Consider the following 13,411-nt stretch of genomic DNA (forward strand, 5'->3'; position numbering starts at 1 on the left):
TAGTTTCATAGTATAGTACTAGGCTATCTGCCCTGGGGCATTTGTAAGCCTAGCCATAGTGATGTGGCTTTTGCCACCCCATGAAATGGTACAAAAATGTACAGAATAAATTTAGAATACTGTGCCTCTGTCTAGTAGTGACACAATGAAGGTCCCCTTGTATAATAAGAAAGTCACCACTCACAAAAAACAAAAAAAATATAGAATAACATCAAAAACATTCAAAATACAAAGAGAGATAATAGAATTAGTTTACTGTGCCCCTGTCTAGCAGTGACACAGATGTGACCCTGGGGTAAACTTACGATCTCCCATCCACTCATCAAGATTTCTCTTGAAAAGAGTCAGTGAGGGCTCTGCCTAATATGAACTGGGATCCTGTTCCAAAGCATGGGAAGCCTCTGGGTTATGAATCTATCCCTCCAGCATGTCCTATTCATACTTGTGCCGAGGTTTAAGTCTTTAGCTCTCATGGTCCTGATGGATTTGGATTTTTTGAGGTGGAGCATGTCCATCAGATCCTGATTGGACATGGCCTTGTATGTCAGGCAGAGATCACCTCTGAGCAGGCGGTATGCTACTGAATAGAGCTGAAGTTTCTTTAGTCTGGCAGAATAAGACATATGTTGGAGACCCTTGATCCTCTTGGTGAGGTACTTTTGTGGTCTCTCCAGCTGTTGTAAATGCCAGGTGAGGTACATACCAAATGGGGCATTGTACTCAATCATGGGTCTGATGAGGGAGGAATATAGGGGTACAATGACATCCTTGGATCTGGATGTGAATCCTTCATGATGAGGTGTGCAAGGTAGAATGTTTTTCTAACCACTTTGGCAACATGGGTGTCAAATGAGAGGTCGCTGTCGACTTGGGTCCCTAGGTCTCTGATTACTTTTTCTGTACTCAGTGGGTTGCTGTCTATGTGATAATTTGTGGGTACTTTGTTTTTCCCAAAGGGATGACTATACATTTTTGGCATTTAGTTTAAGGCCGTGACTCCGGCACCAGTTGTCCGTTCTGTGAGGCCTTTTGTAGGATGTGTGTGTCTGCTGGTGTATCGACTATGGCGCCTAGTTTGCAGTCATCTGTGAACTTTGTCAGCCACAGCCCTCCCATGTTTGCTTTAACATCTGAGAAATAAATGCCGAACAAGAGGGGTCCCAGGACAGATCCCTGTGGGACACCACTTGTGACTGGCTTTGAGTCTGACATTGCTCCAGCAATTTTAACTTTATGGGTTCTGTCCTTTAGCCAGTTTGCAACCCATCTAGTGACATAAGGGTTTACTTTTAAGCTGTTGAGCTTATCTATGATGCCTGAGTGAGGTATTGTGTCGAAGACCTTAGCCAAGTCCAGGTATGTTGTATGGACTGCTTTGCCCTCATCAATGGTTCTAGTGACTGTTTCAAAAAAGTCAACCATGTTTAAAAGCCAGGATCTGCCCTTTACAAAGCCAAACTGGGTGGGGTCAAGTGTCTGTAGGTCCCCTATGTCTCTGTTTATGAGTTCCATAATGATTCTTTCCATAGCTTTGCAGACCAGGCTGGTTAAGCTTATGGGGCGGTAGTTTCCAGGGTCTGCAGAGGCACCCCCCTTGTGGAGTGGGACCACTGTTGCTGTACGCCAGTGTTCAGGTACATATCCCGAAGTAAGGCTAAGGTTAAATAGCATTTTTATGTGAGGGTTTAGCTCCTCTTGGAGTTCACATAGCACGCAACCCGGGATACCATCAGGTCCCATTGATGCTGTGTTTTTTGCTTTGTTTAGGGCAGTTCTTACTTGGACATCTGAGATGACAAGGAGATTACATTCAGCTGGGATAAGTATTTCTTCTTTTGGGGGTGAAGGAGGGGAGAAATTTGCACTGAACCTGTCAGCCAGAATGTTGGCAATATCTGTGGGTTCAGTGTATTTTATGTTGTTGTGAACCAACTCTGAGCATATCTGAGGGTTTCCACCCAGGTTTCTAACATAGCTGAAGAAGGCTTTGTGGTTATCTTTAGTGTCCTTAGCGATTTTTCTCTCAAAGTTGGCCTTGGATGTTTTTATGAGAGAATGTAGTTTTCTGCTAATGTTGATCAGAGATGTCTTCCCTTCATGGGATTTTGCTCTGACGTGCAGTAGCTTCCTTCTTTCGTTATACAATTTGTTTATGGCTGAGGTCCACCAGACAGGATGCTTACCTTTGGTGGAGAGGGACTTGGATTTGTTTGGGATTGCATGATCCATGCATTCTTGGAGATGTCCATAAAAAGCATTTGTGAAGGATTCAGCATTGTGGGATGTGGTATCCACTGGCACAGTGGGCTTAAAGGATACCATCTCAGTCTTAAGAAGAGTAAAGTCTGCTTTTGAGAAGTTTTTCACTGTGGTCTTTTGTGCTGGGGGTGGAGGTGGGATATGTATATCCAGGGTGATTAGTTTGTGGTCAGATCTCACTAGTGAGGGGTATACTTCCAGTGTGGAGCATTTTGTCCCCATGTTTGTGATGATCATGTCTAGTATATTATCTCCCCTAGTGGGACAGGTGACTAGTTGTTCCAGTGCATTTGAATTTATGAATTCCAGGAACCTTTGGGCTAGGGTATTAGGTCTGGAATAATGTACCCAGTCTATGTTTGGGTGGTTGAAGTCTCCTAGTATGATGGTATTTTGTGATACATTCATATCCTCCAATGTCTTCAGGAAGGCTGAGTGGGGTTCTTGAGATTGGGAGGGTGGTCTGTAACATGCTACCAGTTGTATAGCAGTTTTGCCTATGGTTAGTTGCACATGTATGGTCTCTGATGCTTCATGTGTTGCTACTAACCTGGAGGTGTGGGTGTCCTTGATGAATATGGACACTCCCCTCCCTTTGTGGTTCGGCCTGGGTGTTGGGGCGAAAAGCATGATACGAGGTATAGCCTGGTAGTGCTGGGGTGCTCTCTGGAGCCTTGAACCAGGTTTCAGTTACTGCACAGACGTCGATGTTCTCCATGCTGAGGAGTGCATCAAGTGCCTGCATCTTGAGATTTAGACTTCTGGCATTGAGCAGCATTACCCTTAGTTTTTTTCCATTTTTGTTTTCTAAGGAGGTGGGTTTGTCTTTTGAGCCTTGCCTAAAAAAGGCACTATGGGGGTGGCAAGAGCCTTAGCCAATATCCGGAAGCCCAGTGGTGACAGGTGTAAGCCATCCCTTGCGAAGCAGCGTGGCTTGTCCAACATGTCATCCCAGTATATATATATATATCTATAGAGAGAGAGAGAGAGAGAGATCTACTAATCTCAAAGTTTCAAAACTTCATACTTCAAGCAGCCAAGACCATAAGATCAAAATTTTGAAACTTCAAAAATGTGATAAAAAAAAAAAATAAAATCAAAAATTTTTTTATTATGTTTTTGAAGGGGGGCAAGCCCCTCTGCACTCCCCACATCTGCTTCCTAATAAATATATCATCTCCGAGATCAGACTACCGTGAGGAAAACAGTAAATGTCCCGTTCTGCACTGTAAGAATTATACTGCTGTTTCTATCAGCTGGGTTTATACAGCTGTGCATATTTCTAATTAATGTTATGTTTTTGTTATCAAAACTTTTATTAAAAAGATGTTTTTGAAAAAAAAAAATTTGAAGTGAATAGTACCAATATTTTACAAGTGCCCCAGTTTTGGGGTCATTGTTCCTGATTAAAAAAATTATTCTTGAGGCAAAACGTTGACACGTGGATGACACAATCACCTTTCGTTCTTGCAACCAGCACAAGAATCTGGTAGTCTATTGGCCATTTTGGGCCAGTTTCTAGCTCTTTCAAGTCCCCCTGTATAAAACCCGCTTTGGCGCGGTTTTTGCGCTTGTTACTACTCAGCCAAGCTCCTCGTGGTCCTGCAGAGTGGTGCTAGCAGCAGAGAGGCCAAAAGAGTGACTGCTAACCTGATAAAAGTGTTTTTTCCTGCTACTACCTGGGCGACTGTCCGATCTAGCTAAACTGCAAGTATTTCTGCTTCTTGAACTGTTTTAAACTGTTTAAAGTTGTTTTTGCACCTGCACTTTTAAAGTTTGTCCTGTTTGTTGCATTTACCTGTTGAGGCTACACACTCAAGTACGCTAGCCTGTGTTACATATTTATTGCATTTTCCTACTGTTTGTTGCAAAAAAGAAAAAAAAAATTATCCTTGTTTCCAGTCTTTTCCTGACCTAGAGTAGTCCAAATACAGGCTTTGCTGTATTCTGGACTTTAGGAAAGTTCCTGTGTTGCCCATTTCCTTTCTTGGATAAAGGGAGGCTTCTTTGTTCACCAGTGGCAGTGGGGAGCTTAGAGCAGCCTATCTATCCCTGGAGGAATGTTCCCAGCACAAGAATCTGGTAGTCTATTGGCCGTTTTGGGCCAATTTCTAGCTCTTTCAAGTCCCCCTGTATAAAACCCACTTTAGCGCGGCATTGCACGATTTTACGCATAGCGCAGCATCGGGCAACACCGCTTAATTGGGTTTAAACCATTCTCAGCTCCACAAAGTCTGCTCTTCACTTTTTCCCTTAGAACTGATCTAGTTCTCATAATAAACACCCTATTCCTACTCTAAAGCCTGGCACTTGCTCACTAAAGCAATTATATAAGTCAGCACTAAAGAATTAAAAGCACTACACCCTCACAAACTCCCCTTGAGTACCTTGTTCCCCATTGGCCCTTTTTTCAATTATAACGGAAATCCCAATACTATTCTAGCATGTCCAAAGGTCAGTTGTCAATCTCCTCTCCGGTCTAGCTGGTGAATCTGGGAATCTTGAGGCAATGTTACAACTGCCTCATGTACACAGACAACCCTCTCCTCCTCCCAACAAATTCCAACACATGTGAGAGATGCAACCATATAGCCAAACTGGAGGCTAAGCTCTCTCAACTCAGTACTGGCGTAACCAGTCAGGAAGAGAAGGAAACCACATTCACTACAATTCCAGTCTCACATAGACCTACCACAACAGCAAACCAAACACATAAACACACAAAAACATACTCGGAGGCTCTAAATAAAAGTCTGCCTAAGCAACAGAGACCTCCAAAGCAGACACTCAAGCAACCGCTACCCCAAAACAAAACACGTGCAACACATAGCTCACAAAGCCAGTGTGCTGAACAGTCACAGCCCTTAAGGCTAAACAACACACCTGATACACTTGTAATAGCTGACTCTATCGTCAGGCACACTGACGTCCCGCTTACCAGGCTGAACAAGGAGAAGGTCATGGTGAGCTGCCTGTCGGGCGCTAGGATCTGCCACATAACACAAGCACTCAGGTCACTCCAAGGCAAGTACAAATATGACTCAGTCATTGTCCATGCTGGTGTGAATGACCAAAGACGTACCTCCCTGGACTACATGAAAAGAGACATAGAGGAGCTCTCTGAGCATGTAGCCCAGGCTGGTATGACCCTGACCTTGAGTAGCATCTTACCCTCACCAAGAATGATGCCACAATATGAAGACAAGATGATCAATTTCAACAATTGGCTTAAGTATTGGTGTCATTCAAAGGGGATCCAATGCCTGGCAGCCTGGGATTACATGCTCGACAAGCCATGATGCTTCGCTAGGGACGGCTTGCACCTGTCACCCCTGGGCTTTCGGATATTGGCAAAGGCTCTTGCCACCCCCATAGTGCCTTTTTTAGGCAAGGCTCAAAAGACAAACCCACCTCCATAGGTATCACAAGGGATAAGAAACTAAGAGTAATGCTACTCAATGCCAGATGTCTAAACCTCAAGATGCATGCACTCGAAACTCTCCTTAGCATGGAGAACATCAATATCTGTGCAGTAACAGAAACCTGGTTCAAGGCTCCCGAGAGCACCCCAGCACTACCAGGTTATACCTCATACCATGTTTTTCGGCCCCAAAACTTGGACCGAACCACAAAAGGAGGGGGAGTATCAATATTCGTCAAAGATACCCACACCTCCAGGTTGGTGGCACAGCACGAAGCATCAGAGACTATCCATGTGCAACTAACAGTGGGTAAAACTGCCTTCCAGTTTATAGCCTGCTACAGACCACCCTCCCAAACCCAGGAACCCCACTCGGCCTTCCTGAGAACACTGGAAAATATGAAGGTCTCTCCAAACACCATTATATTGGATGACTTCAACTACCCAAACATAGACTGGGAGCATTACTCTAGCTCCAACACCCTAGCCCAAAGGTTCCTAGAATTTATAAACTCAAATGCTATGGAACAACTTGTTACCACTCCCACAAGAGGGGAAAACATACTGGACCTGATCATCACCAACATGGGGACTCTATGCTCCAGATCAGAAGTGTATCCCTCACTGGTAAGATCAGACCATAAACTAATCTCACTAGATATTCACATCCCGACCCCAGCCCCTGCCCAGAAAACCACAGTGAAAAACTTCTCTAAAGCAAATTTCACACTCCTCAAAACTGAGGTGGAATCCTTCAAAGCCCCTGGGCCTGTGGAAAATATGGCCCAGACCGCAGAATCCTTTATAAAAGCATTCTATGAACACCTTCAGGAATGCATGGATCATGCAATCCCAAACAAAACCAAGACCCAATCCTCCAAAGGCAGGCATCCTGTCTGGTGGACCCCAGCCATAAACAAACTATACAATAGAAGGAGGAAGCTACTACATGATAGAGCAAAATCCCAAAAAGGGAAGGCATCTCTGATCAGTATTAGCAAAAAACTACGGGCACTCATAAAATCGTCTAAGGCCAGCTTCCAGAGAAAAATTGCACAGGACACTAAGAATAATCACAAGGCTTTCTTTAGTTATGTTAGGAACCTGGGTGGGAATTCCCAGATATGCTCAGAATTAGTCCAAAATGACAAAAAATACACAGAACCCACAGACATTGCCAACATCCTAGCTGACAGGTTCAGCGTAAACTTCTCCCCCCCATCCCCACCAAAAGGGCAAATATCTATCCCAGCAGAGTGCTGCCCCCCTGACATCTCAGATGCTCAGGTAAGAACTGCCCTCTCCAAAGCAAAAAACACAGCATCAATGGGACCAGACGGTGTCCCGGGCTGCGTCCTACATGAACCCCAAGAAGAACTAAACCCAAACATAAAACTACTGTTCAATCTCAGCCTTACTACAGGATATGTACCCAAAGAGTGGCGTACAGCAACAGTGGTCCCTCTCCACAAAGGTGGTGCCGTAACGGATCCTGGAAACTATCGTCCCACAAGCCTGACTAGCTAGGTCTGCAAAGCTATGGAAAGGATCATCATGGACCTCATAAATAAAGATATTGGGGACCTACAGACACTGGATCCTACCCAGTTCGGCTTTGTTAAGGGCAGATCCTGCCTCTTAAACCTGGTCAATTTCTTTGAAACAGTCACCAAGGCCATTGATGAGGGGAAGGTGGTCCACACAGCCTACCTGGACCTTGCAAAAGCCTTTGATACAATACCCCACTCGGGCATTATAGATAAGCTCACCAGCTTAAATATAAACCCCTATGTCACTAGATGGGTTGTAAACTGGCTCAAGGACAGAACCCACATGGTTAGAATTGCTGGAGCCATGTCAGACTCCAAACCAGTTACAAGTGGCATCCCACAAGGCTCAGTCCTGGGACCTCTCTTGTTCGGTATATATTTCTCAGAGGTACAGGCCAACACGGAAGGACTGTGGCTGACCAAGTTCGCAGATGACTGCAAACTGGGCGCCATAATCGACTCTCCACCTGACACAAGCATCCTCCAAAAGGGCCTCATAGAAACAGACAACTGGTGCCAGAGCCATGGCCTCAAGCTAAATGCCAAAAAGTGTATAGTCATTCCCTTCGGCAAAAACAACGTGCCCACAAATTACCACATAGATGGTAATCCATTAAGTATGGAAGAAGTAATTAGGGACCTGGGGACCCAAGTTAATAGCAATCTCTCATTCGACAACCACGTGGCCAAAGTGGTTAGAAAAACATTTTATATAGCCCACCTAATCATGAAGGGATTCACATCTAGATTAGGGGAGGTCATCGTGCCTCTTTACTCATCCCTCATCAGGCCCATAATTGAGTACAATGCCCCTTTTGGGATGTACCTTACCAGACACCTGCAGCAACTGGAAAGACCCCAAAAGTACCACACCAAGAGGATCAAAGGGCTCAAACAGATGCCATATGCTGCCCGGTTAAAGAAACTCCAGCTGTACTCAGTGGCATACCATCTGCTCAGAGGCGATCTGTGCCTGACGTATAAAGCCATGTCCAACCCAGAATTAATGGACATGCTGCACCTCAGAAAATCCAAATCCCATCGAGCTACGCGCTCGAGAGTCTTGAACTTCAGCACTGAAATAAATAGGATATGCTGGAGGGACAGATTCATAACCCAGAGGCTCCCTTCACTCTGGAATAAAATCCCAGTCCAGGTTTGGCAGAGTCCCTCATTGACTCTCTTCAAGAGGAATCTTGATGAGTGGATGGGAGATTGTTGGTTTACCCCGGGTATCACTTCTGTGTCACTGTTAGACAGAGGCACAGTATACTAACCTCGAAAAAGGGCATAGCAAAATTATTTTAAAATGGGTGGCGAAAGCCAAACACACTCTGGCTAGGCTTGTAAATGCCCTAGGGCAGATAGCCTAGTATGAACCTATGAACCTGCCCAAGGTCAAACCAGTGCTGTTTTTCACAGCCATCTGTCTTTATAACCCCCTTCAAATTCTTGATCAGTCCAAGTGATATAAACCCGCAGTTCACTTTAGCTGTACTTGATTTTATGCTTTATTGACCAAACTGAAATCTGGGAAGACAACTCCTGCACCAACGTAGAGCTACCTAAAGTATTTCTTATCCTGTATGGCCTGAGGATAGGCCTGCCCTCACTGTTTCAATCCCAAATGGACTGCAGCTTCATTACCATTGTTTAATCCTCTCTTTTAAGATGCAGTAAAGCTTCACCTGCAGATTACAAAGTACAACGATTTATTTTCCCTTCACAAATATAGAACCACGACTGCCTCACTATAACATGGGCTGAATGGTTCTCTGTCAGCTATACCTGTGGTTTAAAATTCAGATTATTAAATCTTAATTACTGTCTGGCCCTTACTCATTTTTAATTGTCTTCACTTCTCTGAAACTCTCATTTCCTTTACACGGGTGATTGTTTGTTCACAACTGTAGTGTAATGATACTAATTATTTGGCTGGGATCAGTGAATTCATCCAGTTAACACTTTACAAACGTGCAAATACATCTCTAACAAAACTACACCAAAAATGTGAAAATAACACTAATAATTTTCCCTTGCCAATTCACAATCACCATACCATTCACAGCACCCACTTTCACACAGTACTATGGTCCTGCATCACCAGATCAGTGTTAGTAACTGGCGTATCATTTGATACACCATTACAACCAGAACCAGACACAACTTTCCACAGTTCGCACACACTGCATACTGCCTGACTGTAAAAGCAATATTCGCACACCATGTGGCACATATGCTCAGTAACACTGTTGTCTGGGATAGCATGAAAAAGATATGCAAACAGTGGTGTTCATCAGGTGTGGAATTAGGGGAACACCTGGATATTGGTAATATTAGGTGCTCTTGTGATATATCAACTATTGTTAAATGTGTACTGTCCAGCCATTAGGAATGCTTTGAGCTTTAACAGGCTAAGAGAGGCAGTAGGCATCATTACACAACAAAGTGATCAGCTTAGAGCAGCAGAAGCCTTGTGAAAACATCTGGCAGTTGATATTTTGCATGATTACTGATGATCAGAGAGAGGAATGATAATCGTGCTGGTGTTTACATGATTACTGATGATCAGAGAGAGGAATGATAATCGTGCTGGTGTTTACATGATTACTGATGATCAGAGAGAGGAATGATAATCGTGCTGGTGTTTACATGATTACTGATGATCAGAGAGAGGAATGATAATCGTGCTGGTGTTTACATGATTACTGATGATCAGAGGGAGGAATGATAATCGTGCTGGTGTTTACATGATTACTGATGATCAGAGAGAGGAATGATAATCGTGCTGGTGTTTACATGATTACTGATGATCAGAGAGAGGAATGATAATCGTGCTGGTGTTTACATGATTACTGATGATCAGAGAGAGGAATGATAATCGTGCTGGTGTTTACATGATTACTGATGATCAGAGGGAGGAATGATAATCGTGCTGGTGTTTACATGATTACTGATGATCAGAGAGAGGAATGATAATCGTGCTGGTGTTTACATGATTACTGATGATCAGAGAGAGGAATGATAATCGTGCTGGTGTTTACATGATTACTGATGATCAGAGAGAGGAATGATAATCGTGCTGGTGTTTACATGATTACTGATGATCAGAGAGAGGAATGATAATCGTGCTGGTGTTTACATGATTACTGATGATCAGAGAGAGGAACGATAATCGTGCTGGTGTTTACATGATTACTGATGATCAGAGAGAGGAATGATAATCGTGCTGGTGTTTACATGATTACTGATGATCAGAGAGAGGAATGATAATCGTGCTGGTGTTTACATGATTACTGATGATCAGAGAGAGGAACGATAATCGTGCTGGTGTTTACATGATTACTGATGATCAGAGAGAGGAACGATAATCGTGCTGGTGTTTACATGATTACTGATGATCAGAGAGAGGAACGATAATCGTGCTGGTGTTTACATGATTACTGATGATCAGAGAGAGGAATGATAATCGTGCTGGTGTTTACATGATTACTGATGATCAGAGAGAGGAACGATAATCTTGCTGGTGTTTACATGATTACTGATGATCAGAGAGAGGAATGATAATCGTGCTGGTGTTTACATGATTACTGATGATCAGAGAGGAATGATAATCGTGCTGGTGTTTACATGATTACTGATGATCAGAGAGAGGAATGATAATCGTGCTGGTGTTTACATGATTACTGATGATCAGAGAGAGGAATGATAATTGTGCTGGTGTTTACATGATTACTGATGATCAGAGAGGAATGATAATCGTGCTGGTGTTTACATGATTACTGATGATCAGAGAGAGGAATGATAATCGTGCTGGTGTTTACATGATTACTGATGATCAGAGAGAGGAATGATAATCGTGCTGGTGTTTACATGATTACTGATGATCAGAGAGAGGAATGATAATCGTGCTGGTGTTTACATGATTACTGATGATCAGAGAGAGGAATGATAATCGTGCTGGTGTTTACATGATTACTGATGATCAGAGAGAGGAACGATAATCGTGCTGGTGTTTACATGATTACTGATGATCAGAGAGAGGAATGATAATCGTGCTGGTGTTTACATGATTACTGATGATCAGAGAGAGGAATGATAATCGTGCTGGTGTTTACATGATTACTGATGATCAGAGAGAGGAATGATAATCGTGCTGGTGTTTACATGATTACTGATGATCAGAGAGAGGAATGATAATCGTGCTGGTGTTTACATGATTACTGATGATCAGAGAGAGGAATGATAATCGTGCTGGTGTTTACATGATTACTGATGATCAGAGAGAGGAATGATAATCGTGCTGGTGTTTACATGATTACTGATGATCAGAGAGAGGAATGATAATCGTGCTGGTGTTTACATGATTACTGATGATCAGAGAGAGGAATGATAATCGTGCTGGTGTTTACATGATTACTGATGATCAGAGAGAGGAATGATAATCGTGCTGGTGTTTACATGATTACTGATGATCAGAGAGAGGAATGATAATCGTGCTGGTGTTTACATGATTACTGATGATCAGAGAGAGGAATGATAATCGTGCTGGTGTTTACATGATTACTGATGATCAGAGAGAGGAATGATAATCGTGCTGGTGTTTACATGATTACTGATGATCAGAGAGAGGAATGATAATCGTGCTGGTGTTTACATGATTACTGATGATCAGAGAGAGGAATGATAATCGTGCTGGTGTTTACATGATTACTGATGATCAGAGAGAGGAACGATAATCGTGCTGGTGTTTACAATATCATAGCACTGCCAGTGAAGAGAAAGGATCACCATACTGTCAGAATGCCTGTTGCTTTTCACTACAGTAAAGGATGGGGGTATGGGGTTAAGACGTAACTGTGCTACTGGGAAATCTGTATTTTGCTCAGTACTCAGGGGCTGGAAATAGGGGAACCTGTCACAGTGAATTTCAACAAGTTCAGAAGTAGTAATGAGGCAATAAGAGGGTACTTTGTGTTACATACCTCACTTGAACCACTCAGTCTAGCTGACCTTAATATTATCCTTATTGAAGGTGACACACGTCCATGTATCCACAATACGTTTCTTCTTCAGCCCTGAAGTATGGATGTGCTAGACAACTCATAATGGATGTATACTTTGTGCATTTCCTTCAGGATCCTATACCCCTACATGGCTCATTCAATAGTCATCACGCATAATGTTTTATTATCCAGCTGCCCATCAACCCTGGCTTTACATACTGTAAAACTTTGATCTGTGCATCCTGCTTGCTCTGAAAACAGGGTCCATGTCAATGACTTGAGGTTCTAATCTAAAAAGAACGCAGATGGCCCACAACATATAGAGTTGGAGATCTCACTATGCCCCAGGTGTCCCAGGTTTAATCAGCATGGCCAGGCATTCTGAAAGGTGAAGTCAAGAAGGGATGGAACCAAGCATCTGATGCCAACACTTACATCCGGGGGGGTGGGCAAGGTTCCAGTCAACTACACTGACCTGTGGATTAGACAGACAGACAGACACTGTCTTGTGTGAGGGCTGCCAGGAGGAGGAAGAGATATATCTAGGTACCTAGACCAGGAATAAAGGAACATGCAGTTCTGACCCATGTACTGCAGGTCCTATGTAGCAGTATTCTGGCCAGTTACCAGAGGTTGGGAAAAGTAAGGCATACAAAATAAAACCCATTCAGTGAAAGCTGAGGATGACATTGCAGTTGAACTAATACATGGTCCCAGAGCCTGAGGGCAGCTTGGTCTTCTGAGAAGGATGGACATTTGGGTCACTGGAGTAAACAGCCTTCCATCAAGCAAAGATGTTGGTCAGAGCTCTGATCAGGAACCAAAACAAAGACAAAATAAATATATAAAGAATGTGCTGTGTTATGTAAACCTGATGATTTGTCTGTTGTGGTGATGCCAGTAATTTCATGTGATAATAAATATAATTGCAACAGTGTTTGTGTTTAACGTGTGTACAATGCATACAATGAGTCAAATATTTGTTTGGAAAAGATACCAGTAAACTGATAATTTACATTATATTTATTTTAGAAATTCTGGGAGATGTACAGGCCAACATTAGCAAATTCCCAAATTTCTGAGTAAAGCTCATCATACTTTTAGACTCTGGTGAAATTTATTAAAACAGTATTAAAATGAAGTATTACATCTGGTAAACATTTTAGGGTACAGTG

At 43.0% G+C, this 13,411-nt stretch overlaps 1 protein-coding gene across 1 annotated transcript in view; it reads right to left on the reverse strand.

Moving 5' to 3' along the window:
* PANX2 (pannexin 2) overlaps positions 1–13,411 on the reverse strand; it is a 294,318-nt gene that overhangs the window by 50,098 nt on the left and 230,809 nt on the right. The window lies entirely within an intron of this gene.

Source organism: Protopterus annectens, chromosome 11.part0 (assembly GCF_019279795.1).
Source record: "Protopterus annectens isolate FY-2018-M chromosome 11.part0, PAN1.0, whole genome shotgun sequence".
Taxonomy (NCBI): Eukaryota; Metazoa; Chordata; order Ceratodontiformes; family Protopteridae; genus Protopterus; species Protopterus annectens.